Here is a 16,762-nt window from a genome sequence, read left to right as displayed (position 1 = left end):
TGAGGCACTGGTGTGTTGCCCTATAATGTAGTCTTCCAAACTATGAGGATGGATGTGTCTCCAAAGCCCTGTCAGAACTGACTTGAGAGATGGGGCAGTGCTGCTCCAAGTTGGCTGGGGATGTGACATGTGCTTCTCTGGTAGCACAGTGATGTAGTTTTTGCTGCAGCACTGTGAAGTTCCCGGTAGGCTGTCTTTGAGAGTTCATCTTCGAGGTTTCTCTGCGTACGTATCTGTGCTCTGGGTACTTTTCTGAAATGGATGCGCCTTTGCTGGCGTTGCCACTGTGGGACTCCTTTTCTCTAGGTACACGGGTGCCATCCTTTCCCGGTTCTGCAAAACAGCAACATCTCTGTCTTCTGAAAGCATGTTGCCGTGGCCATCACTTCCCCATTATGGCTCGCTGTTCCCATTGCTATTTTGCAGTTTAAACAATTTGCCTCTAGGGTTTTGTTTGGAGATCTGTGGGCAATGCTTTGGGAAGAAACCATCCTTTTGTGAGATGGTAGGATTGTAGTTGTTACAAATTTCCATGTGGCTTAAGGTACCTAAAGAAAACTTAAGCAGGTTGGCACTATCTCCTATCTGCATCTTAAACATAAAGTCCTTTAAAAATCTGGCCTCCCCAGTTCGTTAAGGGATACTTTGGATAGTGTCTCTCCCTCTTACACAAATACTGTTTAATGAGATGGTGAGGAAAGGTTGTAAAAGTAATGCTTTGTGCTCAAATGTCTGCTCTTCTCCACTGTGGACACTTTTCCCTTTTCTGCTTTGTCTTTTCTATCCCTGTGAAATTACAGTCTGGGAAGGCGCTTTCTCTTTTGCCACTTGGAAATCTGACCTCACAAATAGCTGATTGATGGGAATTTCTGCAGCTTGATGGTGATCTCATACCATCAAAGGAGAAAAACATGCAGGAATAGCAGATACCAGATAAAGAAAGGCTTTGCCTTTCAGGTGGGTCCTTTCCACTGTGTCTGTTTAAGAGTAGCTGGCAATCATGGCAATGCAGGCTTAGTTAACAACTGTCTGTGTACAAGATCTGTCTGTATATTCTTCAGACCCCTGTTCTCCCATTCCTGATGTCCGTAGGCAGCATCGGATTTCCCTAAAAGAATGAGCGACACAGTCTGTGTAATTATTAAAGGGTTCTTCCAACTTACCAAAAAAAAAATTTGAAAGCAATAATCTTGATTTACAAGAGCTGTTGATCCTGAAAAAAATATGAGATTCTTCATTTTCTTGGAAAATACTGTGATATTTCTGATGATTATTTTTTCTACTGAGTGTGCAACTGTCAGATTTCTCATTTATGAGACTTTCCTCCTTACTTGCTGTAAGGTTCCAAAATATATCCCTTCAAATTTTCAGAAGTTAAAAAGCAACATTAAAAACAACATGTGTCTGTAAAGCAATCACATCTCTTCTGGGAGAGAAAAACTTTAAATCACTGGAGCATTAATTACCTTTTCCCATTTTTCTGCTATGTCTTTTTTCAGGGATATCACTTGAATATGGTTCAGAGTTGATAATAATACTGCAAATTATGATTAAAACACCACACTGAAGATGATAAAAATTAACTTGATATATTAAAAAAAATAAACAATAACAAAAAATGTTCTGGAGAAACTCATGTTTCAAATTCATACCTAAGGAGGCAAGCACTGGTTATAACAGTTCTCATTTTCTTCTTTCTTTCTTAAATGGTAAAATAAACATAGTAGCCATCCTTACCAGCAGTGACAAACTAAGTCACTCCTTTGGCCCATAATTAGCTTGTCCACTGTGTTAAAGATGGTAATACTTTGACTATGAACAGAACTTTCTGTATGGAAAATTGCACCAATAAAAGTAATTAAAACTGTAAAACAACTTTTCATTGTGTGTATCCTGGTCCAGGGCTAGACTCAATGTTAATACAAATAATAATGGTAAAAATAATTCCTTTCCCCTAAGATGAAGTAGGGTCATTCACTGGGAAATAAGTAAATGATGTCTTTTCTCTAGTCACATGTGGGGGTTCAGAACTGCTTCTTCAAGTTTAAGAACTATTTGCTGTAGTTTTAATTTGCTTCCTTTTCTGCTCCTCTCTTCTCTCACTATGGCATGAGGCAAAAGACCATCTGCAAAGGTGCAAGAGCAGAAGCCACTTTTTTCTTCTCCCACAGGATGATTTTAGTATTAAGAAAGGCAGTCTGGCCTTTTTTATTTACATCCTTGTTTGTGCACCACATCATCAGAAATTATAAAATGGGTAGACACTTGATAGAGTTTGTATCTGAAACAACATAGCAATTAAAACCAGCCTGACGGCAGTGCAGCAGCTTGAAAAATACAGACTGTGCTGGTCTATTCCTGGGACTTGTCTCCCACTGAATCTTTCTCAGTGACATACTAGTCAGCTCTGGTTTTGTGATGCAGGGAGATGTGGAAGAGATGTGTCTTTCAGCTAGTGAGAAACCAAGCTGGTCTGACCTAGGGGTACCAAAGGACTTAGGAATAACGGTTTGCCCACAGAGGCATGTGAGCAAAAAAAAATGTCGCTATGAATCAAATTATTTATTCTGCAACCTGAGGAAAAAAAAAAACAAAGTCTGTTCTTTAGTTTGTGGGTGAATGAATATTATATTGGATGAGCTATATAAGTATCAAGCAAATCAAATTCAGACTAAAAGTTAAAACACAAGATAGAATGCTTTGGGGTTAGGCAGAACTGAAAATGCTCTCGTAGATGTAGAAGGGTGTCCTTCCTTCTACTCTTTTGATCATCTCCCCATAAAAAGTTTGTGTGCAGATATTTTGTCTATATAAAAACTGTATAGACTTCTCTTTTTAGCATATTAGAGATGCTGGTGTTTGACAAACAGTTGTGGGAAAGCCACTTGGTATAAACACCTAATTAGGTATTCTGAACTTTTCTAATAAATTGTAGGAAATTTACACTTATTAAGCAAAATAACTTAGAAGACTCTAAGTTCACCAGTTTTATTAACTTAAAGCTAACAAAATAGGTTTGTGACAAGCCATAGAAACTGACCATATGATGAGCGTTTCTGAATTGCTTCCTTAGAGCAATCAAGCTTTCAAAATGTAATGCCCATCAATCTGAGGACATTACCCTCTGGTAATCTTACATGATTTTTGCTATTCTTGGAGGAAAAATCTCTATCCAAACATAGATCCTTCATACAAATCCTCTTTGTCGCTCATGCTTATGGCAGTTTATTAATATTCATAAATAGCAGTGTGTTATTAAAAATTACCTTGAAAGAAAATAATAACTCATATCGTTTGCTCAGATCAATTTTAATTTAAAGAGCAATGCAAAATAATTTTCCAGATGTTAGTTACCTGAGGCAATGGTCAGGTTTCCCCACAACAGGCTTACCTACATAAGCCAAACTATAATCCCCAAGTATACTTTGATGGGATGTTTTTTTCTCTTGATGAAATTAAGCAGTCTGCTTCATGGTCGCTTTCTGTTCGTGGCTCAGCAAGTGGATTTTTCAGAGATGTTTTAGGGGCATGCTATGTATATAAAGGCAGATCTTAGCATTTGGATTTCGGGAAGTAGAATCAGAAGAGAGAAAAGTCAAGGTCTGAGAAGATTCAGACTTCTCACTGTACTACCATTGCAGATGAATTTAAATAACATTGACAAGTGAAGTTTGAAAAGGAAAAAAAAAATTCACTAGCTGGTCTTCACTAAGCCACAACAGCAGAGGTAGTACTTTTCTGAGAATGATGCAAAGTTTCATCAAGGAAACACACTCTGACAAATTCCTACTTTCTCTTTTCTCGCCTCGGGAAGAGAGAGAAGAGCTATCGGATGGTTGCTCTGGCATGGAGCTTTTATACTGTCATCCTGCTCCGTTGTCGTAGGTTTTCATGGCTGCCCCTGACGAGACTGAACAGCCTAGATCCTTTCAGGACACTGACAAGAAACCATCGAATGTCCTAGACAAGAAGACCTGTTCTATTCCTGTTCCACTTCTCCTTTACTGTTTAATGCTGCTAACTCCTGCCTGGTCCCAGAGTTCACTGGGGCAGCACTGCTCAGATGGTGCCTGCTCAGGACTGGAGCGAAGTCTGAGCAGCCAGCTGGATCCTCTCCTGACTACCACGGTGGGAACCTGCTTGGCATTTCTAAGTGACTGCACCATGTGTACCAAAATAACTTTTTTTGTCACAATGCACCTGTGAGCCTTGTAGGCTGGATTTCAGCCTGTGCTCTCCTTTGCAGCTCTTCCTTACTGCTGTGTGAGAACGAATGAATGTGTGTAGGGTTGTCATTTCATCTGTCCACTTCTCGATTGTCAGTGATTTCCGTTCTAGGCTAGGGAGGCCAGTCTTTCAATTAGATATAGCAGTCAGCTTGAGATTGCACATTGATGGCGGGAAAATTGACAGCTAATCAGCTATTTTTCTGCATGTCCAGCGAAGCCATGCATAGTTCCTGGCAAGTACTACCATTGCTTCATATCATGTGAACAAACAAGGTGATATGAAATTCCTTCCTCTCTGTCAGGAGGTGGTTAGCTTTCAAAATTGGTGCATTGATGTTTGTCTGCAGTTACTTTGTAGGCTTTTGGGCTACAAGTATGAGGTCCAGAATGATGTCCTGAGAGCTGTTCTTACTTGTCAGGGTGGACTCCTTTACTTCGGATGTCAACAGAAGTGTTAGGTCTTTTGTTCCTGAGCTGGCTGAGGAGATAGTCTCCACTGGTCATGGAAAGCTGCTGCTGTCTGCCCCTCTCTCTCCTGCTCCAGGCAGGATGTGATGCTCATCTAGGTCTGGGAAAGACAGTTTTAGACTCTGTTTTTCTTTCCCTTTCTATCTGGGGCTTGGCCATCACAACCTCAACGCACTCCACTTCGTGGCATGAATGCTAGTTGCTTCTCACTGCTAGAACAAGCCTGTTCATCCCCTGGAAAGGGGCTGTGGGAGTTATCAGTATGAGAAGAGGCTTGGCAAAATGAACCAGTGTTCTATCATGTTTGTCTCTCCTGTTCACATGTCAGTCCTGGTCATCCTGAATTATTTACTGGATCTAAGGGTATCCTGTCTTTCTCTTAGCTTTTTCACTTGTGTTCCTCTCACTGGTGCAAGGTTCCCCAGTGTTGTCAGAACGATTGCCCTCAAATTCCCAGAAGCCCTGGCCGAGGCAAGGGACCCTGCTCCTCAGTGGGCCCGGAGCTGAGCTGATGACGTAGAGCCCACCATTGAACTGCTGATGGACTGCAGCTCCTCTAGCTGTCTGCGAAGGGGAATTTTCTGGTTGCTTCAATAATACTCATTTGGAGGATGAGTGAGATTCGAATCCATATAGCTCTTCTTCCCCATGTGATGTTTTTTGTGGAAAGGGTTTCCTGTCCGACACATTCCAGGTTTCTCCCAAAAGATACTTCTAGAATTTAATTTAAAACCAGAAAATTAACTAATCTGTTTAGGGGAGGGAACTTCGACATACTGGACTGAAGCATCTTTGCACACTCTGCATATTAAGAGGAGTTTGTCATTTTGGTGTGTGTCCCCCCCCCCCCCCCCCCAATCTCCCAGGTCTGTTAGGTGTCCCGACTAGGGGGATATGAACAGGTCAAACACACAAAGACAAGACGATTAAATTGGATAATGGATGATAGAAAGCCCTGTTACGAGACTGCTGGGGGAAGCTGGTGCCTCTGGAGGTATCTGGCTCCATCAGAGTTGCCCTGCTGAGGATTGTCCCCACTTAGGATAGTTGTCAAGTGACCATCTAGAGCTCTAGCTGTGCTTTTATCAGTCATGGTGCCTTCGTGGAGGCAGAGGTGGGTGGTTGCAGCTGACCCTTATGGTGCAGAACATCCTGGGATCTTGTTCAGTGGCAATCTACGTAGGGACAAGCTCTGGAAATCGGAAAAGAAAGTTACCTCTCAGCGATCGTGTTTTTTCAAGGTGTGTTGACAGGTGCATATTAACAGCTTTGTCTCTTTCTCAGAATCTTTCTGAAATTTTTAGTTCTGGGATTCTGTGGTTAAAGACTGAAAGGGCTCCAGCTTATGTACAGCATATTCAGAACAACTCATTTATGGATAAATACCTTACCTTTCCCACTACAGAGAGAGGTGTTATTTCAGAATATTTTAGAGTTCTCTTTCAACAATCAGTCATAGCTCTGGAAAAAAAACCAAATGTTTGTTGAGCTAAAACAAAATCCACTATTTTTTATTATTCGTATATTAATCATTGTAAAATATGTTGTGTCGTGCAGAAAATAGGACACTAGGACACACGTGTTTAAAGAGTATGCAATCTAAATTCAGTGCATCTCAGCCAAAGCAAAAAGAAGTGTGTGTTGTGTGCTGACATGCATGTCTGTGTGCACAGAGAGGAGGACCAGAAGACAGTGAAAATGGCTGGTTACTAACTTGGCACATCTCATATAGCGGGTTCTGGATCTTCCCCTTTTGTTTTTGAGGTATCTGTTTTCAGGAAAATGGCTGGTTACTAACTTGGCACATCTCATATAGCGGGTTCTGGATCTTCCCCTTTTGTTTTTGAGGTATCTGTTTTCAGGAAAATGGCTGGTTACTAACTTGGCACATCTCATATAGCGGGTTCTGGATCTTCCCCTTTTGTTTTTGAGGTATCTGTTTTCAGGAGAAACCTCAATAGGATGAGGAGTGGATTTGAAGAGTTTGTGGTGTTCATTGCAGAACTGCCTGTGGTGGTAAAATAAAGAAGAATCTGGTGCTCTCAGCATTTAATTTGGTTCACTCACGGCACATGGTCTCCTCCAGTGTTACTTAGGAAACTGTGCAGATTGTGTTTTAGAGCATCAGAGCTAAAATCATGCGGAGTGAGTAGTTTCAGAGCTAAGACGTGTTTTGAAAGAATTGATAAATTAAGTAACATTTTTCATACTAGATCTTAAGGAGTTTTATATTTCGTGGTGATGATTGACTGCCACTGTCTGGGTCTGGGTCTGCCTTCCCATTTCACTGCATCAATCATTGCTAAGCTTTAATGTTCTTCCTAGAATCTTGTGGAATGGATTTTTTTGTTAGTGAAATATCCTCTAATTTATATTGGATGCAGTGGAGTATTTCTCTTGTCCTTCTCTAAATGGTCTAGATTTGAGCTTATGTAGCCTAGTTCTAATACTCATCTGCTAGCAAATAAGGTAGTGATATCTCTAGTTACATTCTGATCTTAAATCCCTGCTGTGGAAGCTGAAATATTGTATTATGTCAAGATACTATAGCAGAAGTGGATAGGTACATCTGCTGAGTATTTCAGAAGAGAAGTATTGCTAGATTGGTCAAAGTGCCATGCAGCTCTGAGACACCTCAGGATTATTTCTTACAAAGATCTGAGAGATTACAATTTTTTTTTTCTTTTAGACTTTAAAACATGAAGGTGCAGTACAGTACAGTATGACACATATTATAGTTCTTCTGCTAGAAACATCCTTTCCTTGAGGATGAATAAGAGGTTCATGGAATAAGGATGAAAAAAGTGTTAAGAGAAATAGATGGTGAAGGATGTCTGTGGCAGCTTCTTCATATTCCTGTAATGCTTAATAGACTCTTCTCGCACAAATAATTCTCTTCTTCAGTTACAGCCACATAAAAAGTACACGGCTCAGTAGCTTTTCACCATAGGAAGCTTCATTTTTTAAGTTCTATTGGGTATATTAATTTGAGCTTGGAATCAATTTGATCCTTTGTCGCGGTCCGCGGGAGTGACGGGAATGAATCATACGCATTCACAGAATGCAGGTTCAATTCCATCTTTATTCAGCAATTTGCCTATTTTATAAGTACAAGTATTCGGCGCTCTGGCCCTTGATTTGTGGTTCATACAGATTATGTCACAGGTAGCCAATCATTGCACCGATCACGCACACAGCGGTCATGCCTTGTACCTTGCTGCTTGTTTAGCAAAGCTGTCTAGCCCTTAACCTTGGTTCCCACTGGCTTCTGCTAGTTTATCTGTACTTTCTCAGGATGTATCATTCCCAGCTGCACCAGTGTCCTTGGTAAACTACTTCAAAGCACATAGCAGCAGCTACAGTCTGAGGCCTAAGGCTTCAGCAAATTTAGCTACTTATGCTAAGCAAGTTGTGCTAAGCAACTAATCCTAAACAGTGTAGTTCCATACTCTATRTTTCATATAGATTATTGTTCTGAAGTACCGCAAGGGCCCCAACAATCCTTAATACATCGTGATGATTCAAAATAAGTACCAGTAACTGATTTTAATTATTTCAATAGAGGTCTACCACTCTGAATAATCTGTTTTATTCTATTTATCACTTTGTGTTTTTCTGTAGCCTCTTAAAGAAAGTTTTTTTCACATTGGTTCTATGCAGTTTAGCCCTATGTATTGCAATATAAGGGAATAGAATATTTATGTGTATGCTCTTAAGAAATTATATTAGTCATACTGCTTATTGTATTTTTATTTTATTAGAAAATGGTAAATGACTTTGTTAGAGAAATAATGCTTTTTTTTAATTGTGATTTGAACATAGTAATACTTGAGCTTTAACAGATGTTATTATACTTTCACATTCAGTCTCTGAGCATTTTATTTTTAAAAGCATATTCAATTTAAGCTAAAATGTTGTTATTTTTATCCATTGATTTGTATATAGCCTACACTAGGTGCCTTCTGCCTCCAGAAAACTCTTCTGCTTGTTAGTCTAATTAGAAACCTTTGCTCTGAAAGAGTTTTGGAATGAGGTGCAGTGGCAAAGTGCTGCAGCACGTTCAAGCACAGGACAGAGCATCGAGCTGATGGTGGTTATTCTGTATGGGGGAGTCTGCAATGCACCTACTCAGGCTGTGCCCGGCTCTCTTTCATTATCCTCTCTCAGTAGGTCCCAATCCAATAAAACACATAGCACGCGTTTAACTTCAAGCATATTACAGATTCCATTGACTTCCCCACTGATCTTTGCCATGGTGTTGGGTTGTCCCTCTAGTGATAGCCGTCAGCTTCATTCCTTCCTCAGTGGCAACAGCTTCAGCAGGTGCCGTAGTCATCGTGCAGGGTGCTATCATGGGCAAGTAGGCAGCAGGACCCTACCTGTTTTGCCGTTCCCACCAGTCTGCTGCCCACTCTGCAAAAGCCTCGATATCTGCTCCACTGCTGACTTCCAGTATGATCTTTGGAAAATGCACTACTCACTTTGTGGCCATTTTTTAATCCGTAAAACAATGATTTAAGCACCTCTTAGGATAGTTATGTGGTTTAATTCAATTTTGCGTCCTAACCACCTTTTTTAACAGCATTAGATGCAATTGTAGCATCTTTGTAATTACAGTTATTTGAGGTGGACACTGCATGCGTTTTGCCAGGCCTGACCTAATCCTATCTCCAGGGTTTGTTTCCTTTCTCTTCCTTGAGCTAAATGACTTCATAGTGTATAGTCTGAGTTAAGTGGAAATTGCTACATCATTTGCACTGTAATTGCAGATACAAAAATACATATAAGTACATGTTTACAGAGCTAACTTTTAATCCTCACAAATGAAGAAAAGTTTACATTATTAGCCATACATAATTTTGATTGATTGATTTTTAAAAATAAATTTGTTCCATGAATATTGGTTCCATTATTCATCATTATTGATGTTCTCTTTCTGTATTTTATCTGTTTATACACACACAGATATGTGATACTGTAAATATTTAATATACATGTGTATATATATTATGATATATGCTGTTTTACAGCATCAGGGACCATCCTGATTTAACTTGATTTCCTCTAGACTTGATTCCTATTGACTTCTTACTGCATAGGATCTCATGTGGTCATCTTGCACCACATCTGTAACTGTTTTGCCTCCAGCATTGTTAGAAAGACACCCACTCTTAATTAAAAACCTAGGAACATAATACCGAAAGGGACTTTCTGAGTCAGCATGTCCAGTCCCTTTGAATTGCAGGCAACTGCATTATATAATCTATCAAGCTTTGTCGTAAAACTAGTTAAATATCTTGCTTCTTGCTCTTCTGAAAGTAACCCTCTTCTAAATTCCAGTGTCTTTATTCGTGACCTGTTTTTACTGGTTTGTTCTTGTGCCAGCATTGCCCTTAACTCAGCAACTTCTTCCTTTATCAAGTATTTGTGTCTTTGGTGTATTAATAGAAACCAGTGCTGTCCTTTCTCAGTCTTCACTTGCTAAGTGATGCAAACCAAGCTCTCTCAGTTTCCTCGCCTAAGAAAGGAGGGTGAATTGGCCTGTGCTGAGCTCTGTGCTGCTGCAGCTCCCCAGTGACCTGACTTCTAGGCCCACAGGTATTTGTGTCTCTGTGAACACAGCTGGTGACATGCTGCTAGCCTTGCCTCATCTTACAGGTGCTCCCATCCCCGTATTATTTGAGTAACCCTTTGCCCCATCTGGTGTTCAGATTGATCATTCCTGTGCGTGTGGCTGGAATAGGATGCTGTTTTCCAGATACATTTTACCAGTGCTTTGTATAGTGCCGTGAATGCTTTTCTGTCTCCTGGGAGTATCCTAGTGTCAAGTTGCCTTTTTCAAAGTCATTGCGATAAGATTTATCTGTGGGCTGTCGCCCTTTATTAGCACGGCCCAGTGCAGTGTGTAGCCTGTGTGGCATGTCAGCTGGCAGGAGAGCGGCTGCTCGTCCATCTCCTCCCTACCTTCCCCACACTGCAGTTGCATGTGGCCATGAGCACGTCGTCTTGGAGTTTGATGAAGTAATCATTCTGTAATCGGCTCCTTCCTCTCAGGCCTTCTCATTACAGCAGAATTTTTTGCCCCTACATGCATGACCTTGCATTTGTACTGTTCAGTTCTGCTGTCACTCTGGTCTTCAACATCATCTGCTTTTTCCTGTATGTTATTTTGATTCTCCATGGTACTGAGAGCAACTCCCAGTTGTGGGTGATCTGCAACACTTCACAGTCATACCCCCTACTTTTTTTAGCCATATTTACCAATGAAAATATGAGATTGCTCACAAGACTCTTGTGAAGAATTCCACTAATAATCCATCCCTTCTTTTTGTACCCTCCTCCTTTACTCCACAGCATCTTTTGTTCCAAATTGTTATTAATTATATTAATATAATCATCGTTATTGCCACTGGGTTGCCGTAGGGGTACATGAAGTGCAACCTTGCTGTCTCATACAGAGCTGGAACAGGGTCAAGGGCATGGAAGAGTCTCTCTGCCTCTCATGGCTCTGCATAACAATATGTGTAGGACCAGACCTGCTGTAAGGAGAGCAGTGTAAGTGAAAAGTTACCTGCCTTTTGAAAAAAGGCTCAGATCCCTTGGAACAAGAATACAGGAGATTGTAATCTTTGCATATACTGACAGCAAGGAAATTTATTTCACAGAAGGCATTCAAACACTAACCTGTAACCTGTATCTGAATGAAGTAACAGTTGTCTTAATGTATTCTTGAATTTATCAACAGTAGCAAACATCTGATCTTGAGTCTCTGCAGATGTAAAGGAGATCTTACTTTTACTAGAGTTGTATGTTTTTATGCAGATGGCCGTGATCCTTCAAGAGTACATTTGTCTTTGACGAGAGTAGCAAAGATTCAGGCATAGGGCTTAGCTCAGAGCATCTTTCCATCATGAGACTGTATGTACTGTGTGTCCTTGGCTAGTAAGTCATAAAGACTTGGTTAAAAATATGGTTAAAATGTCTTTATAATCTGTCAGAAAAAAATGGGAAGCAGGAGGAAGAGGTTGTTTTCAGTTCTCCTATGATATTTTGACCATTTTACTAATAAATGGCCTTATTGGCTTTATTGCTGATATTAACTGATCCCCATCCTGCTTTTGAATTGACTGAGATGGAAATTAATTATAGCTAATTAGAAGAATATACTATTAATAAAATTAATAACAACATGATTATGTTAATTAAAATTATTTCACAACTCCAAGGAAGGAAATGCATTTGAATGAAATACATTTGTTTTTCCATATTAAGTACATATTCATGTGTAAGCACCCTCGTGTGAATCAGTGTTATATATCTTAAATACTCAGTACAGAAATATTAATGTAATCATACTTTCATAAGTGAAAAAGACTTCCTGGTTCCTAGGCTGATGTGTACCATAAATTGTATTCTGAAAATGCTTTGAACTTAGACAAAGCTCTGCTATGAAAATGTGTGAGACTTCTTATATCATGACTATCACTGCCTAATTGCAGAATACACCAAAAACGCAGAACATATTTCTTTCTTTGAAGCCCACACAGGGAGCGATAACAGAAGTTTGGAATGTTATTGTGGTTTGCGAAGTTCTGGGATAAGTACCAGATAAGATTTCACACAAGCATGAAGTTTGACATAGTAATTGTCTGTAAGTTATAAAAAGCGGGATGTAGTCAGGGGTGTAAAATTGTTTCATGTCATGTCAAAGTTGTAACTGAACTTCTTTTCAGCTGATTATTTATGACCGAGTCCTGCTAATTGTGTACTGGTTTAGTCGGTAAACCCATAACAGTGGGGTTTTTTTGTTTGGTTGGTTTTTTTGAACTATATCTTATTAATGCTTATGCAAGATAGCATCTTGTTGTCTGCAGTAACTAAGATCCCGCCAAGATGGAGATGGCCTGGACTATTATCAGTATTTATACTTATTCATTGCATATTTTCTGACATATTTTCTGTTTGGGGTCTCTTTATATGGGTTAAAAATGTATCAGGGTTTCACAAAGAGGATCGAACGTTGATACCTTTGGGGGAGAATGCATGTTATACAGGTATCCTGGATTCGGCCACTGTGGTGCCATGGCTACGGTTTACCAGGGTGGTCTTTAGCTAAGGCCCTTCTGCAGAGAAAGGCTTGTATAAAACCCCTCTGGGGCCAGGTTTTGCCCCATGCATTTTGTGACTTGTGAAGGGCTTTTTGCTGATCACATATGTATTTTGTACTGGAGTGCAAAGAGAATAGTTGCTGTTGAAGGAATTGCATCTCAGTTTCTGTATGTTTCTTATTTCTTCTTATTAATAGCACCTGGAATGGAAGTTATTTTCTGAGTAAGCCTTTTGCTGATGACCACCATAAATCTGAAAAGTGGCTTATTTTAAGGGTCCTCTTCCCAATTGTTAAAGAGGAAAGATTAACATTCCTCTCCTGAAGCTCTGGCATTACTGGTATCTGGCTGTTACAATTGCCTGTACAGGAGTTATAATAAGAAATGTGCCTTGCTGATTTGAATGTCAAATACTATGCAGTAGGAATCTACCTGATGAGAAAGTAATCTCTCTTTTTGAAGTTAATGTTGAATGAAATGGCAGAGCCTCCTGTTAAGAGAGCAGTACAAGGTCCTCACCTTGAACAGCATATAAATCTCACCAGCAGTGGGCCTGATTATGGGACTGGATCCTTAGTTTTGAACAGGTCAGAGTTGTCCCTCTCAGACAAAATACTGTCAGTACCACTTCCTACATTGCAAGCCTAATTGGGTACTGCCAGAAATTGAGGTGTGCTATACAACCAGCATTTCAGCAAAATGCTGCCTCTTCAAAGCATCGGTAATCAGTAGGCTTCCTGTTGAAGCGACCTCCCTTGAAAAGTCACATTGAACATGAGTTCTTCTCCAATTTATAAACATACCCTTTCAGGGTTGTGATCAGTGGTGTATTGTCTATGTGGAGGCCAGTAAGTAGCAGTGTACCCCAGGGGTCAATACTGGGTCCAGTCCTGTTCAGCATCATCAACAATGAACTGCATGAAGGGACAGAGTGCACCCTCAGCAAGTTTGCTAGCAATACAAAACTGGGAGGAGTGGCTGATACCCCAGAAGGCTGTGCTGCCATTCAGAGAGACCTGGACAGGCTGGAGAGGAACCTCATGAAGTTCAACAAAGGCAAGTGCAAGGTCCTGCACCTAGGGAGGAATAACCCCAGGCACCAGGACAGGCTGGGGGCTGACCTGATGGAAAGCAGCTCTGCAGAGAAGGACCTGGGAGTCTTGGTGGACAAGCTGACCACGAGCCAGCAGTATGCCCTTGTGGCAAAGAAGGCCAACAGCGTCCTGGACTGCATTAGGAAGAGTGTTGTCAGTATGTCAAGGAAGGTGATCCTTGCCCTCTACTCAGCCCCGGTGAGGCCACACCTGGAGTACTGTGTCCAGGTCTGGGCTCCCCAGTATGAGACAGACATGGAGCTACTGGAGCAAGTCCAGTGAAGGGCTACTGAGATGATGAAGGGAATGGAGCCTTTGTCATGGGAGGAAATGCAGAGCGAGCTGGGACTGCTCAGCCTGGAGAAAGAAGAGAAGGCTTGGGGGGTGGTGGTGGATCTTATCAGTGCGTATAAATATCTGAAGGGAGGGTGTAAAGACAATGGGTCCACACTCTTCTCAGTGGTGCGCAGTGACAGGACAAGAGGCAACAGGCACGTTCTGTCAGAATATAAAAGTTCTTTACTGTGAGGGTGACTGAGCACTGGAACAGGTTGCCCAGAGAGGTTGTGGAGTCTCCTTCCTTGGAGCTATTCAGAAGCTGTGTGGACAGGCTCCTGGGCAACGTGCTCTAGGTGAGCCTGCTTGAGGAGGGGGCTTGGACTAGATGGTCTCTAAAGGTCCCTGCCAACCTCAACCATTCAGTGATTCCATGGCACAGTCTCCCTTGATCTACACAGAACTGTGGCTTTCTTTCCTTTACATCCATTCTGTAAAAAGGCTCTGGTAGCCTTGCATAATATAAATATAAATTTCTAGAATATACAGATCATATTAACTGATTCAAAATAAAGGTAGGATCTTTCTTTAAGATACCAGTATGTTCCAGCCACAAGTTATTCTTGTAGTCACAGCTACAAAAGTATCTAATTATTACAGGTGGTGATGAAATAGGCAGCAGAAGTCACTGGTAGGTGTTTATTCCTCACTTTTTCATGAAGTGCTGCTTTTGCACCCACGACATTGCCGTCTTCTACTAGCAAAGGAACAAAGTGACAGGGTTTGAGACTGAGCCTCTAATATTCCCTTTGGCGAATAATGCTATTGCCCACACTACCAGCCAGTCAGATTAAGGCCATGTAATAAGTTTTGTTTATATATGTGCAACTCCAGCTCTCCACTTGATTTCATTGATGTGATATAATGATATCTGATTATATGTTACTATATCTAGTCATTTTCTTCCTTTGCAAGAGCCAATAAAGCAGGAAGCTAAGCAGTCTACATTGTACCACTTCTTTTCAGAGGAAAAGTCATTCTTTCACCTTAAGATGATTTTATGCCAGGTATTTTCCTTTTAAAGACTAGTGTGTGAGTCACTATTGGTTGTCATAATCTAATCCTGGATTATTACAGACCAGTTATCCTGATTTAGATCTGGGGATAGAGTTTAGTAGAAAGAAATCCATGTGATTAATTTTCATATATAGCAATCTCTTACTCTAGTGATCTTAGATCACTGGGGTGATTAACAGTATAAAAAAATCTGGTTCCTCTAACTGCTCTTATCTGTGTAAAGTGAAGAAACATGGTAATCTGGGCTTTGAATATGACCTACTGTACTCCACTATGGGATGACCTCTAATTCATTTTCTTTGCTGCAAAAATCTAACATAACTCAAGATTTCATGAGTGCAGCTGAACAAGTCATGACTCTTCATGAGTATTATTTGACGTTTTTAGATAAATTGTACTCTGCTTTTTTATGTGCTATTTTGTATGGGAGTCTGTTTTGAAACATTAATAAATCTAGCAGTTATGTTCGCTGGTGTTTTTTTGCTGACTTCAGGGATGCTGGTGTTCAGAAGAGGAAGTAAAAAAGCAACTTATGTTAGTTTCAGAGTCATTAAAATAGCAGATATTAGAATTAAATGGTTTTTATAAGGAGGGCAGAACTGGGAGGGTCAATTTACCCAAGTTATAAAGGGGGTATGAAGTAATTGCCAAGCACTGTTTAATATTTTCCTTCCGGTGTGACTTTTATTTGCAATAATATTTGCAGTATGATTAAAACAAACTTAGGAATTTCTTTTGAGTCAACGGTGTCAGTCCACAAATTATTCTTTGAAAGCAAGCGTCAGTGTTCTGGAAAAAAAATGTAAAACTATGGAAAGTCTTGCTATCTAGAACTATGGGGAGTGGTTTGTTTCTTCTTCAAGTGCATCCATCTACTTTGTCATAACGGGATCAAATAAAAAATGAGTACTTTTTCTTAACCATCAGTGGAATTATCTGGTGCTTTTTGTTTCCATTCTCTAAATGTCTTTACTCCATCTCTGTAAAAATGCAGCTGGAAGTTGTAAACTGGCTGAGCTGTGTGTCTGAACTGAGCTCCTTCTGCTGAAACAATGGGAGAAAATCAATCACAGCAATTGAGAAGACCCTTCAAAATTAAGGGCAGCTCATGGCAGCAAGTCATACCCAAGTTGCCTAGCCGCAGCCATCTCTTTTTTCTTATCAGCACTAAAGTGAAGGAGTGCACTCAGCAAATTTGCTTTTCAGTTTTTAAATACATTGAGCGTTTTAATTCTAGGCAGATTTCTTTTTAAATGATATATCTCAGTTATTTTAAGATGCCTTTAAAAAGACTATAAGACTATGCTGAGTTCTTTCATTTGCCTACTCTTTTCTCCTCTTTCATAGTTAAGCTTAAAATGAAGCAAGAGTAGCATCTGTAATATCTGCTTTCAGTAAGCCATTGGAGTTTGTTCCGTTTCTAAGGCCACAAGTACAAATTTGATTCATACGAGTAGTTTCTTTTCACTTATGAAGCCCCATGCTAATTTTAGTTAGCTCACAGAGAGAT

This window comes from Apteryx rowi, unplaced genomic scaffold, assembly GCF_003343035.1.
Source record: "Apteryx rowi isolate R43461 unplaced genomic scaffold, aptRow1 scaffold_329, whole genome shotgun sequence".
NCBI classification, from domain to species: domain Eukaryota; kingdom Metazoa; phylum Chordata; class Aves; order Apterygiformes; family Apterygidae; genus Apteryx; species Apteryx rowi.
Note: the sequence above shows the minus strand (reverse complement) of the source record.